Raw genomic sequence first — 13,537 nt, 5'->3', positions numbered from 1 at the left:
AGCCTTATAGCCTCATAATTTGCCTTTCCCCAATTAAAAATTTTCCTGTCCTCTCTGATCCTTTTCCATGATAATGCTAAAGGCCAGGGAGTGGTGGTTACTGTCCCCCAGATGCTCACACACTGAGAGATCTCTGACCTGACCCAGTTCATTACTTAGTACTAGATCTAATATGGCATTCCCCCTCGTCGGCCTGTCCACATACTGTGACAGGAATCCATCCTGGACACACTTAACAAACTCTGCCCCATCTAAATCCTTGGAACTAATCAGGTGCCAATCAATATTAGGGAAGTTAAAGTCACCCATGATAACAACCCTGTTATTTTTGCACCTTTCCAAAATCTGCCTCCCAATCTGCTCCTCTGTATCTCTGCTGCTACCAGGGGGCCTATAGAATACCCCCAGTAGAGTAACTGCTCCCTTCCTGTTCCTGACTTCCCCCCTTATTGACTTAAAAGAGGATCCTGCTACATTACCCACAATTTCTGTAGCTGTAATAGTATCCCTCACCAGTAATGCCACCCCTCCTCCCCTTTCCACCCCTCTCTATCCCTTTTAATGCACTGAAATCCAGGAATATTGAGAATCCATTCCTGCCATGGTGCCAGCCAAGTCTCTGTAATGGCCACTACATCATAATTCCATGTATGTATCCAAGCTCTCAGTTCATCACCTTTGTTCCTGATGCTTCTTGCATTGAGGTTCACACATTTCAGCCCTTCTACCTTACTGTCTTTACACCGTTTATGCTGCTTCTCTTTCCTCAAAGCCTCTCTATATGTTAGATCTGGCTTTACTCCATGCACTTCTTTCACTGCTTTATCGCTCTGGGTCCCATCCCCCTCGCAAATTAGTTTAAACCCTCCCGAACCATGCTAGCAAACCTACCTGCAAGGATATTTCTCCCCCTCGAGTTCAGGTGCAACCCATCCAATCTGTACCGGTCCCACCTTCCCCCGAAGAGATCCCAATGATCCAAAAATCTAAAACCCTGCCCCCTGCACCAACTCCTCAGCCATGCACTCAACTGCCGTCTCCTCCAATTCTTACTATCACTATCACGTAGCACTGGCAGCAATCCTGAGAACGCCACCCTTGAGGTCCTATTTTTCAGCCTTCTGCCTAGTTTCCGAAACTCACACTTCAGGACCTCATCCCTCTTCCTGCCTATGTCGTTGGTGTCAACATGTATCACCACTTCTGCTTGCTTTCCCTCTTGTATCATGATGTTGTGCACCCGGTCAGATACATACCGGACCCTGGCACCCGGGAGGCAACAAACCATGCGGGTGTCCTTCTCATGTCCACAAAATCTCCTGTCTGCTCCCCTGACTATAGAGTCTCCAGTGACGACAGCTCTCCTCTTCTCCCTCCCACCCTTCTGCACTACAGGGTCAGACTGAGTGCCAGAGGCCCTGCCACCGTGGCTCACACCTGGTCGGTCATCCCCGCCAACCGTACCCAAGACGGTAAACTTATTATTCAGGGGAATGGCTACAGGGGTGCTCTGCACTACCTGTTTACTCACCTTCACTTTCCCCCCTCTGACTGTCACCCAACGACCTGCTTCTGGCAGCCTAGGTGTGACTACCTCCCTGTAGCTCTCATCTATGACTGCCTCATTCTCCCTTACGAATCGAAGGTCATCCAGCTGCTGCTCCAGATTCCTTACATGGTCTTCCAGATCACCCAGCCGCATGCACTTCTGGCAGATGTGACTCTGCGGGAGAGGGGAGTTCCCCCAAGATTGCCACATCTGACATGAGAGTAACATCACCATCTCAGGAGGCACTGCAATGCCTAACTGGGAGCAAGTCCATCCTCTGCCTCTTCTCGTCGAAGCCTCTCGAGTCAAAGCCTCAAAGCTCCACTCCTTCACTGGCCCCCTCACTCACTGGCCGCTCTGCTTGAGCTACCCCTCTATTTATTTGTTTGAGCTGTTCAAACTGCTTGGCCATCTGACCTCGATTGCCCAATCAGCTGCTTTCTGCTGTATGAGCTACTCAAACCTTGATTGTCTAATTAACTGCTTTCTGCTGAGCTATTCAGATCTTTTTTGACTTGATTGCACTGTCCAACTGCCAAAAACTGCTAGAATCTCTCGAGTCAAAGCCTCAAAGCTCCACTCCTTCACTGGCCCACTCACTCACTAGCCGCTATCCACATTTATAAGCTGAGAAACAGCACAATGGTACAAGGATTGTTGTGCAGTGTGAGGGAATGCCACAAAATAACACACTACATGGACAGAAACAGAATAAAGAAGGGAATGGTTTGAGAACGTGGCAACACCACCAGGAAGGAGATGTGAAAGAATTGATCAGCTCAGTAGAGTGATATCAAGGGGAAAAGATGTTCTTCAGTCCGAACGTTCCAATTTTCCAGCTTCTTGACATTCTCCAAAAGGTAGAAGACTGAAAAGGGAATGTTCAGCATGGTATGCAACCTTGACAATACCACGAGTCTCCCTGAGACAATGCACGATGAAGATGGACTGGATGAGAGGAATGAACAAGCCTCTGATGGACTGGGCTGTGTTTAGCACTCTCTTCAGGTTCAGACGGTCAGGAGCCGAGCAGCTGCCGTACAGGAGTGTGATGCAACCTGTCCAAATGCTTTCTATGTGAGTCTGTAGAAATTTGAGAGATTCCTGGCAGACATATTAAATATTTGACACCTACGAAAGGGAATATGCTAATGAGCTTTCTTGATCACGTCATCAGTGTGAAGGGACCTGGTGAGGTTGCTGGTGAATTGGGTGCCGAGGAACTTGAAGTTGTTGAATATTTCTACAGCAGCCCCGTTGATGAGTTGGTGCTGTACCTGGCCACAGAGTTGTGGGTCTACAGGGGGTAGGTCCAGACAAATGGTGTACCTCAGGGGTCAACATTGGGCCATTTGCTGTTTGTCATCCATATCAAAGATTTGGATAAGAATGTACAAGGTATCGTTAGTAAGTTTGTAGTTTACCTTAAAGTAAATTGTAGAATGAACTGTGAAGAAAATGATCAAAACTTACAGGAGTATGGTGATTAGCTGAGCAAATGGACAGACCAGTAGCATCTGGGTTTTAATTCAGATGAGTGTGAGGTATTGCATTTTGGAAAGTAAAACCAAGGTAGGACTTTCATGGTAAATGATGGGGCCCCAGATACTGCTGTAGAACAGAGGGACCTTGGAGATCAAGCTCATGGTTCACTGAGTGTGCTATCAGGGTTAGATAGGATGGTGAGGAATGGTTTTGGCATGCTGATCTTATTTAGACAGAACATTGATTCTGAATGTTGGGTGGTCATGGAGCAGTTGTACAAGGCACCGGTGAGGCTGCACTTGCAGTACTGTGTTCATTTCATTCACCAAGCTGCAAGAAATATATCATTATACTAGAAAGAATGCAGAAAAGGTTTACAAGGACACTGCCAAGACACCAGGGACTGAGTTATTGGGAGAGGTTAGACAGGCTACGGCTTTATTCCTTGGAGTGTAGGAGAATGAGGGGAGATTTGCTAAAATCCCGAGGACACAGCTGTGATGAATCCACTCAGTCTTTTACCAAAGATTGTGGAATCGAGAACTAGAGGGCTTAGGTTTCAGCTGAGAGGGGCAAGATTTAATAAGAACGTATAGGAGTTTTTAAACAGAGATGGTGGAAAATATGTGGAATATTCTACGAGAGGAAGTGGTTGAGTTAAGTTATTAGTAACTTTTAAAAGGCACTTGGACAGGTACATGGAGAGAAACATTTTGGAAGGTTATGGGCCAAACACTGGGAAATAGAAGTAGCCCAGATTGGCATCTTGGTCAGCATGGACGGCTTGTGCTAAAGGCCTGTTTCTATGCTGCAGGACTCTATATCAATCTTCACCAAGGGCAATTTACAGCAGCCAATTAACCTACCCACAAGCAAGTGTTTGGGGTGTGGGAGGAAAACGCATTACAATGTGACATATTCACTTGAAGATCTCCTGTAGTTTCAGGACTCCTTGGCACAATGGACTCTCCCTGTGCACTGTTTCACCCCAAGTCACCAGCAATCCCTCTGTAAACACGAGGAATTCTGCAGATGCTGGAAATTCAAGCAACACACATCAAAGATGCTGGTGAACGCAGCAGGCCAGGCAGCATCTCTAGGAAGAGGTACAGTCGACGTTTCTGTCCTGACAAAGGGTCTCGGCCCGAAACGTCGACTGTACCTCTTCCTAGAGATGCTGCCTGGCCTGCTGCGTTCACCAGCAACTTTGATGTGTGTTGCAACAATCCCTCTGTCTGTCTGTAACGCTGACACCCAGTGGCTTGAGGTTGATATTACAGCAGCCACTTTGACTGAATCCCCGGTACGTTATTTCAGAGGGGTTTCTCTGCCCCCCAGTGGTTGCAGTTTGTCACTGCAAGATACCAAATGCTTTCACTCAAGTCAACTTCAATCCAGACACAAGAGACTGCAGATGCTGGAATCTAGAGCAACGCACAATCTGTGCTGGAGAAACACAGCGATTTCAGCAGCATTGATGGCTGGAAAGAAACTGTCCAATCCTGCATCAGGTCAGTACAAATTAGCATCTGCACTACCACAGGCAGAATGTAATAATCACCAAACCAAAGTAAAACCAGTTCATAAGACCCATAAACAAGAGTCAGATCAAATCCATATTAAAGCCACTGTCTAAATGCATGAGTTTGTTGTTGAGTCACATTGTCCAATTGTTTCGCACTGAAGACTATCAATGGACACAAATGAGCCACTGTAATCCTTGCTGATGAACAGGGGCTGATATGCCAGAATAGTCTGTTTCAGATTGGAAAATGGGAGAGCAGTAACCATAATCAGAAAATAGTGAGGCAGTCAGTATTGTGTGACAAACAAGAGTTGCATTGAACTAACCACTCCAATACCAATGTGTCATTTCCAACAACATTTCCAAGTCACTGAATATTCCTTGGAGTACAGTTAAGTCAATCATCAAGAAATGGAAAGAATATGCCACAGCTGTAAATCTGCCTGGAGCAGTCTATCCTCAAAAACTGAATGACTCTGCAAGAAGGGGACTAGTGAGGGAGGTCACCAAGGAACATATAACAACACTGGAGGAGTTACAAGCTTCAGTGGCTGAGATGAGAGAGATTGTACTTACGATAACTGCTGCCTGGGTGCTTCACCAGTCGCATCTTTATAGGAGAGTGGCAAGGAGAAACCTATATGAAATCTTGGCTTGAGTTTCCCAGCAGGCAAGTGGGAGACTCTGAAGTCAGTTGGAAGAGGGTTCTGTGGTCTGATGAAACCAAAATTGAGCTACCTTGCCACCAGACTAAACATAATGTTTGGTATGGGGCAAGCACCGCACACAATCAAAAACACACCAGTCTACCGTGAAGCATGGCAGTGGCTGCATCATTGCTGTGGGGATGCTTCATTGCAGCAGGCCCTGTGAGGCTTGTGAAGGTAGACGGTAAAATGAATGCTTCAAAATGTAGGGAAATCCTAGAGGAAACCCTGATACAGTCTGCAAGAGAACTGCAACTTGGGAGAAGATTTGTTTTCCAGTAAGACAGTGACCCCAAGCATAAAGCCAAAGCTCTACAGGAATAGCTTAAAAACAACTAAGTTAAGGTCCTGGAGTGGCCAGACCTCAATCCAATTGAGAATTTGTGGCTGGACTTGCAAAGGGCTGTTCACTCACAATCTGATAGAGCTTCAGCAGTTTTGTAAAGAAGAATGGGGAAAAATGCAGTGTCCAGATGTGCAAAGATGATAGAGATCTATGCGCACAGACTCAAGGCACACAGATGCTGCCAAAGGTGCACCTACTAAATACTGATTTGAAGGGGGTGCATATTTATGCAATCAATTATTCTGAGTTTAATAATTGCAATAAATTTAGACCAATTTGTAGAAATGTATTATCACTTTGACACGAAAGAGATGCTTTTGATGGACAATGTCAAAAAATCCACCGTGATTCAATGTTGTAAAACATTAATACACAAAAACTCTCAAGGGGTTGAATACCTTTCATAGGCACTGTACCTAACCACACAGTGATGAGTATAAAGGGAGTAGAGCAGTGGGATAAGCACACATCCCTGTGCTGTGGCAGTGTTGATCATCAGCGAGGAGGAGATATTATCACCAACCCTCACAGATTGTAGTCTTCTGTTTAGGAAGTCAAGGATCCAATTGCAGAGGGAGGTACAGAGACCCAAGTTCTGAATCTTATCAATCAGGACTGTGGGAATGATGTTGTTAAACACTGAGCTACAGTAAACAGACAACATCCTGACATAGGTGTTTGCATTGTTCAGGTGATCTAAGGCTATATGATGAGCCATTGAGATTGTGTCTGCTGTTGACCTATTGTGGTGATAGGCAAATTGCAGTGGGTCCAGGTCCTTGCACAGGAGTTCATTTTTAGCCAGGACCAGCCTCGCAAATGTGAACGCTATTGGACGATAGTCATTAAGGCAGCTCACACTACTCTTCTTGGGCACTGCTATAACTGTTGCCTCTTTGAAGCAGCTGGAAACTTCTGACCGTAGCAGTGAGAGGTTGAAAATGTCCTTGAATACTCTTACCAGTTTGACCCAAATTTTTCAGTCCTTACCAGGTACTCCATTGAGGCCTGCTGCCTTGTGAGGGTTCACCCTCCTGAAAGACAGCCTGACATTGGCCTCTGAGACAGAAATCACAGGGTCACTGGGTGCAGCAGGGACCTTCCTGCAGAGAAGGCACTGAGTTCATCTGGTAGTGACACATCACTACCATTCATGCTGTTGGGTTTTGCTTTGTAGGATATAATGTCCTGCAAACCCTGCCAGAGTTGACGTCGCCTCGAACCTCACTCGCAATTGTTTCTTCATTCTTGAAATAACCGTCTGCAAGTTATACCCAGTTTCCTTGTACAGACCTGGATCACCAGACTTAAATGCCACAGATCTAGCCCTTAGCAGATGATAAATCTCTTGATTTATCGATGGATTTTGGTCTGGGAATGTACAGCAAAGCAAGTTTTCATAGGCACACACTCATTCACACAGGTTTAATGAAGTCTTTGTGGCAGCAGTACAATGCAATACATGATAATGGAGAGAAAAGAACAGTGAATTACAGAATATTATATACTATATACAATACTTAAATAAGTAGCGCAAAAATAGAGTCGTGAGGTCGTGTTCACGAGTTCAAAGTCCATTTGGAAATCAGATGGCTGAGAGGAAGAAGCTGTTCCCGAGTCCCTGAGTGTGTGCCTTCAGGCTTCTGTACTTCCTTCCTGATGGTAGCAATGAGAAGAGGGCATGTCCTTGACGATGGACCCTGCCTTTTTGAGGCATTTTCCTTGAAGAAGTCCTGGAAACTATGGAGGTTTGTGCCTTTTATGGAGCTGACTAATTTTAACTCTCTGCAGCTTACTTCAACTTGAGGACAAGTCACACCACCTGGAACAGAGGCAATCGCAGTTAGAATGAATCTTCCAATAAATCCCTACATAACTAACAGATTCTGGTTTTGCACCAACATGAACAATTTCTAAATCTGAGAGACTTCACTTGATCTGAAACTGAAGGCTTTTCCCTTTCTGCTCATCATTGGGATTTGTGGAGTGGAAATCTTGGACCTGCTGCATTTTACAGCTTCCAGCGAGGTTAGTCTATTCAGTTTAATCAATGGGAGTCGCTGAACACAGCAACTCGACAGAAAGTGGAACTCGGCCCCTGGACTTGCAAAATCCTGTGCTGTTTGTTCCATCTCCCCTGGAGCAGGGGTGGCAGTCTAAGCTGTGTACGTGTGAGAAGGAGTGAGAACCTGTGGAACTCTCTCCCACAGAAAGCACTTGAAGAATTATCATCTAATATATTCAAGAATGGGTTGTACATACTTCTTTGGGTGAATGAGTCAAAGGATACCTGGAGAAAGCAGGAACAGGGATTGAATTTGGATGATCAGCTGAGACCAGATTGAATGGTTGAGCAGATTGAGAAACCCAATGACCTGATCCTGTTCTCATTTTCTATAGTCTATCACAGTGCTGGATGGTGATAAATCTGTCAAATTGCTAAGATCAGACTCGTACTGAATTCTGTCCACACATACTCTTGGTCTTCCTGGTGGAAACAGGTATACAGGTAAACAGGAACAGGTATACTCCCTCTTCTCTGGCGTTGACAAATTCTTGTCCTCTACCACACACGTACAGTATCGGGAAGTGTATAGTCATGCACTTTGGTAGAAGAAATGAAAGGGTTGACTATTTTCTAAATGGAGAGAAAATACAAAAATCTGAAGCACAAAGGGACTTAGGAGTCCTTATGCAAGATTCCCTAAAGGTTAATTTGCAAGTTGAGTCTGTGGTGCGGAAGGCAAATGTGATGATAGCATTCATTTCAAGAGGACTAGAATGTAAAAGCTAGGATGTAAAGTTGATACTTTGTAAAGCACTGGTAAGGCCTCACGGGGAGTATTGTGAGCAGTTTTGGGCCCCTTATCTTTGAAAGGATGTGCTGAAACTGGAGAGGGTTCTAAGAGGCTCACAAAAATTACCTCAGGATTGAATGGCTTGTCATATGAAGAGCATTTGATGGCTCTGGGCCTGTATTCACTGGGATTTAGAAGAATGAGCAGTGACCTAATTCGTAACCTGTCTAAATGACTATCACCCAGTGGCACTTACATCCACATTGATGAAGTGTTTTGAGAGGCTGAAAGCATATTGGCTCCTGTCTGGTGACTTGGATCTGCTTCAATTCACCTACCGTAGCAACAGGTCTACAGCAGATGCTATCTCGTTGGCTCTTCACACAACCCTGGAACATCTGGACAGCAAAGATGCATACATCAGGATGCTCTTTATCGATTACAGCTTGGAATTTAATACCATCATCTCCTCAAAACTAATCAGTAGACCTGGGCCTCAATTGTGCAATTGTGCAATTTGATCGTTGATTTCCTTGCTTCCAGACCCTAGTCAGTTCAGACTGGCAAAAAGATCTCCTCCACAATCTCCGTCAGCACAGAAACACCACAGGGATGTGTTGTTAGCCCCTTTCTCTACTCACTTTGCTCCTCTGTCTGTGTGGCTATCTACAGCTCCAATACCATATCCGAGTTTGCTGATGACACCACTGTTGTGGACTGTATCAAAGCGGGTGATGAATCAGTGGACAAGAAGGAGATTGAAAACTTGGCTGAGTGGTGTAATAGAAACAATCTTTCACTCAATCTCGATAAGACCAAGGAACTGATTGTAGACTTCAGGAGAGGGAAACCAGAGGTCCATGAGCCAGTAATCATTGGAGGATCAGAGGTGAAGAGGGTCAGTAATTTTAAATTCCTGGGTGTCCCTATCTCAAAGAACATGTCCTGCACCCATCAATGCAAAGAAAGCACAACAGTGTCTCTACTTCCTGAGGAGTCTGCAAAGGTTTGGCATGTCATCGAAAGCTTTGACAAACTTTTATAGACGTGTGGTGGAAAGTGTGCTGACTGGCTCCATTGCAGCCTGGTATGGGAACACCAATGCTTTTGAGTGGAAAATCCCACAAAAGGTTGTGGATTCAACCCAGTACATCATGGGTAAAGACCTCCCAAACATTGAGAACATCTACATGAAACGGTGCCGTAGCAAAACACGAGGAAATCTGCAGATGCTGGAATTTCAAGCAACGCACATAAAAGTTGCTGGTGAACGCTGCAGGCCAGGCAGCATCTCTTGGAAGAGGTAGAGTCGACGTTTCGGGCCGAGACCCTTCGTCAGGACTAACTGAAAGAAGAGCTAGTAAGAGATTTGAAAGTGGGAGCGGGAGGGGGAGATCTGAAATGATAGGAGAAGACAGGAGGGGGAGGGATGGAGCCAAGAACTGGACAGTTGATTAGCAAAAGGGATATGTGAGGATCATGGGACAGGAGGCCTAGGGAGAAAGAAAAGTGGGAGGGGGGAAGCCCAGAGGATGGGCAAGGGGTATAGTGAGAGGGACAGAGGGAAAAAAAAGGAGAGAGAGAAAAAGAATGTGTGTATATAAAGAAATAAATAACGCATGGTGTGCGAGGGGGAGGTGGGGCATTAGCAGAAGCTTGAGAAGTCAATGTTCATGCCATCAGGTTGGAGGCTACCCAGACAGAATATAAGGTGTTGTTCCTCCAACCTGAGTGTGGCTTCATCTTGATAGTAGAGGAGGCCGTGGATAGACATATCAGAATGGGAATGGGACGTGGAATTAAAATGTGTGGCCTCTGGGAGATCCTGCTTTCTCTGGCGGACAGAGCATAGGTGTTCATCGAAACGATCTCCCAGTCTGCGTCGGGTCTCGCCAATATATAGAAGGCCACATCGAGAGCACTGGGCGCAGTATATCACCCCAATCGACTCACAGGTGAAGTGTCGTCTCACCTGGAAGAACTGTCTGGGGCCCTGAATGGTAGTGAGGGAGGAAGTGTAAGGGCAAGTGTCCCTGAATGGTAGTGAGGGAGGAAGTGTAAGGGCTGTGTCCTCAGCACTCAGGCCATTCTCTTTTCTCACTGCTGCCATCAGGTAGAGGGTACAGATGCCCCAGGACTCGCACCACCAGATAAAAGAGCAGTTACTACCCCTCAACCATCAGGCTCTTGAACAAAAGGGGATAGTTACACTCATGTACGGAGTGATTTAACGACGTTGTTACATTGTTATTTCAGGCTTGTTACTGATAGCTATTTATTTATATCTACATTTGCACAGTTTGTTCACAGTTTATAGTTATTGTTCAATAAATTTGCTCAGCATGTCTACAGAAAATTAATCTCAGGGTTGCATGTTTGTACTCTGATCATAAAATTTACTTTGAACTTTGAATGGCTTGCCATATGAAGAGCGTTTGATGCCTCTGGGCCTGTATTCACTGGAATTCATAAGAATGGAGGGATGACCTGATTGAAACCTATCTAATGGTGACAGGTCTTGATTGAGTGGATGTGAAGAGGATGTTTCCTATGGTGAGAGGGTCTCAGACCAGAGAACACAGCTTCAGAATAGAGGGCCGTCCTTTTAGAATAGAACTGAGGAGGAATTTCTTTAGCCAGAGAGTGGTGAATCTATGGAATTCTTTGCCACAGGTAGTTATGGATGCCAAATCTTTATGTATATTTAAGGTGTAAGTTGATAGGTTCTAGGTTGGTCAGAGAATGAAGGGATACAAGGAGAAGACAGGGGATTGGGGCTGAGAGGAAAATTGGATCAGCCATGATGAAGTGGTGGAACAGATTCCATGGGCCAAATGGATAAATTCTGCTTCTATCCCTTGTGGTCTTAAAGTCCCAATACTCAGCATCACTGTTTCACTCTGCACCAGGGACTGTCAGTCTGCTGGTGATCATGTCTTTACCTCTGTTGCTGTCTGGACCCAGACTCCTCAACTGTTCTTCCCTCTTCCTTCCGTCCACCTGCTAGGTTATACTGAATCCCTGTAAATCACTGTGAACCACCTCACACAGAATGGTCGCTGTCCTCTTTGTCCAGATCTCTTCGAAGGGAGGTTTGCTTAAAGTGACTGAGGGGCAGATGTCTAGACAGTCATCTGGGAGAAACGTCACAATTATTATTTTACCATTCCCCAATGGAGTTTGTCACTGCAACATTTCCTGTTCATCTCTGGTCAATGATTTGCCAATCCCATCAAGATGAGATGAGACCAATCTAGATTAGATTAGATTACATTAGATTCAACTTTATTGTCATTGTGCTAAATACAGATACAAAGCCAATGAAGCGCAATTAGCATCTGACCATAAGTGCAAAAGAATAGTGTTATTTACAAAATAACTGCGAATAAAAAGTAAGTGCTACAGCACACAAATATACAAGTACTGAGACAGTACAATATGGGTGCAATACTGCTTAGCGCCTTGATGTGAGGTTCAGCAGGGTCACAGCCTCAGGGAAGAAGCTCTTCCTGAGCCTGCTGGTGCGGGAGCGGAGGCTCCTGTAGTGCCTACCGGATGGGAGGAGAGTAAAAGGTCCATGGTTAGGGTGAGATGCATCCTTGATAATGCTTTTCGCCCTACCCAGGCAGCGTTTATGGTAGATGTTCTCAAGGGTGGGCGATTGGGTGCTGATAATCCGCTGGGAAGTTTTCACCACCCGATGGAATGCTTTGCGGTCTGATATAGGACAAATGCCATACCACACTGAGTATGCTCTCAATGGTACAGCAGTAAAAGTCCGTCAGTATCCTGGGTCAGAGGTGAGCTTTCTTGATGCTCCACAGGAAATAAAGACACTGTTGCACCTTCTTGATCAGGATGGAGAAGTTCAGGGACCAGGTGAGATCATCGGAAATGTGGACACCAAGGAATTTGAAGCTTGATACATGCTCCACTACAGCTCCATTGATGCAGATGGGGACATGAATGTTGTCATCTCCTCTGATCAGGCCAATCACCGTGGTGTCGTCTGTGAACTTGATTATGGAGTTAGAACCTTACAGGAACACAGTCATAGGTGAAAAGGGAGTACAGAAAAGGGCTCAGCACACAGCCCTGAGACACACAGGGTGAGAGTGGAGGAGGAGAGGTTGTCTAACTTAACTGATTGGGGTCTGTTAGTCAGAAAGTTCAAGGTCCAATTTCAGAGGGATAAGCTGATACCAAGCTGGCGAAGTTTGGCAATCAGCTTGGAGGGGATCACAGTATTGAATGCCGAACTAAAGTCAGTGATGAAGAAATGAATCGTCCCTATTGAGCAGAGAGGGTAAACACCCTGAGAGAATGTAAATGAACAGAATGAGCCCTTACATTGTTTCTGCAGTTTCATGATGGACACCGCCTTTTTGAGGCATCACTCCTTGAAGAAGTCCTGGATACTACGGACGCTGTGCTCATGATGGAGATGCCTAAGTTTACAACTCACTGCCACTTACTTCAATCCTGTGCAGTAGCCCCAATGATACCAGACGGTGATGCACCCAGTGAGAATGATCTCCACGGTACATCTGTAGAAATTTCCTAGTGTTTTTGATAACATACCTAATCTTATCAAACTCCCAATGAAATACAGCAGCTGTCATGCCTTCTTTGTAGCTGCATCAATATGTTGAGTCCAGGTTAGATTCTCAGAGATATGGACACACAAACTTGAAATTGCTCACCCTTTCCACTTCTGATCTCTCTATGAGAACTGTTGTGTGCTCCCTCGCCCTTTCTGAGGTCCATAATAAGTTCGCTGGACTTACCGACAGTGGCTGCAAGGTTGTTGTAGCAACACCACCCAACTAACTGATATATTTCACTCCTGCATGCCCTCTCGTCACCATCTGCAATACTGACAACATTGGCTGTATCATCAGCAAATGTATAGATGGCACTTGAGCTGTGCCTAGCCACACAGTCATGCGTGTAGAGAGAGTAGAGCAGTGGGCTAAGCACTGAGGTGTGCCAGTTGATTGTCAGTGAGGTGGAGATGCTGTTTGCAATCTGCACACGGTATCCAGTAACAGAGGGAGATACAGAGGCCCAGGTTCCGGAGCTTTTTGATCAGAACTGTAGGAGTGATTGTGTTAGATGCCGATCTGT

The 13,537-nt window shown here is 45.4% G+C and overlaps 1 protein-coding gene across 1 annotated transcript in view; it reads left to right on the top strand.

The window, feature by feature from the left end:
• LOC140203908 (uncharacterized) overlaps positions 1–13,537 on the top strand; it is a 62,186-nt gene that overhangs the window by 33,046 nt on the left and 15,603 nt on the right. The gene's annotated exons all lie outside the window — the stretch shown is intronic.

Source organism: Mobula birostris, chromosome 10 (assembly GCF_030028105.1).
Source record: "Mobula birostris isolate sMobBir1 chromosome 10, sMobBir1.hap1, whole genome shotgun sequence".
In the NCBI taxonomy this organism is placed as follows: domain Eukaryota; kingdom Metazoa; phylum Chordata; class Chondrichthyes; order Myliobatiformes; family Myliobatidae; genus Mobula; species Mobula birostris.
The sequence above is the reverse complement of the archived record's forward strand: the minus strand, read 5'-3'. Positions and strand labels throughout refer to the sequence as shown.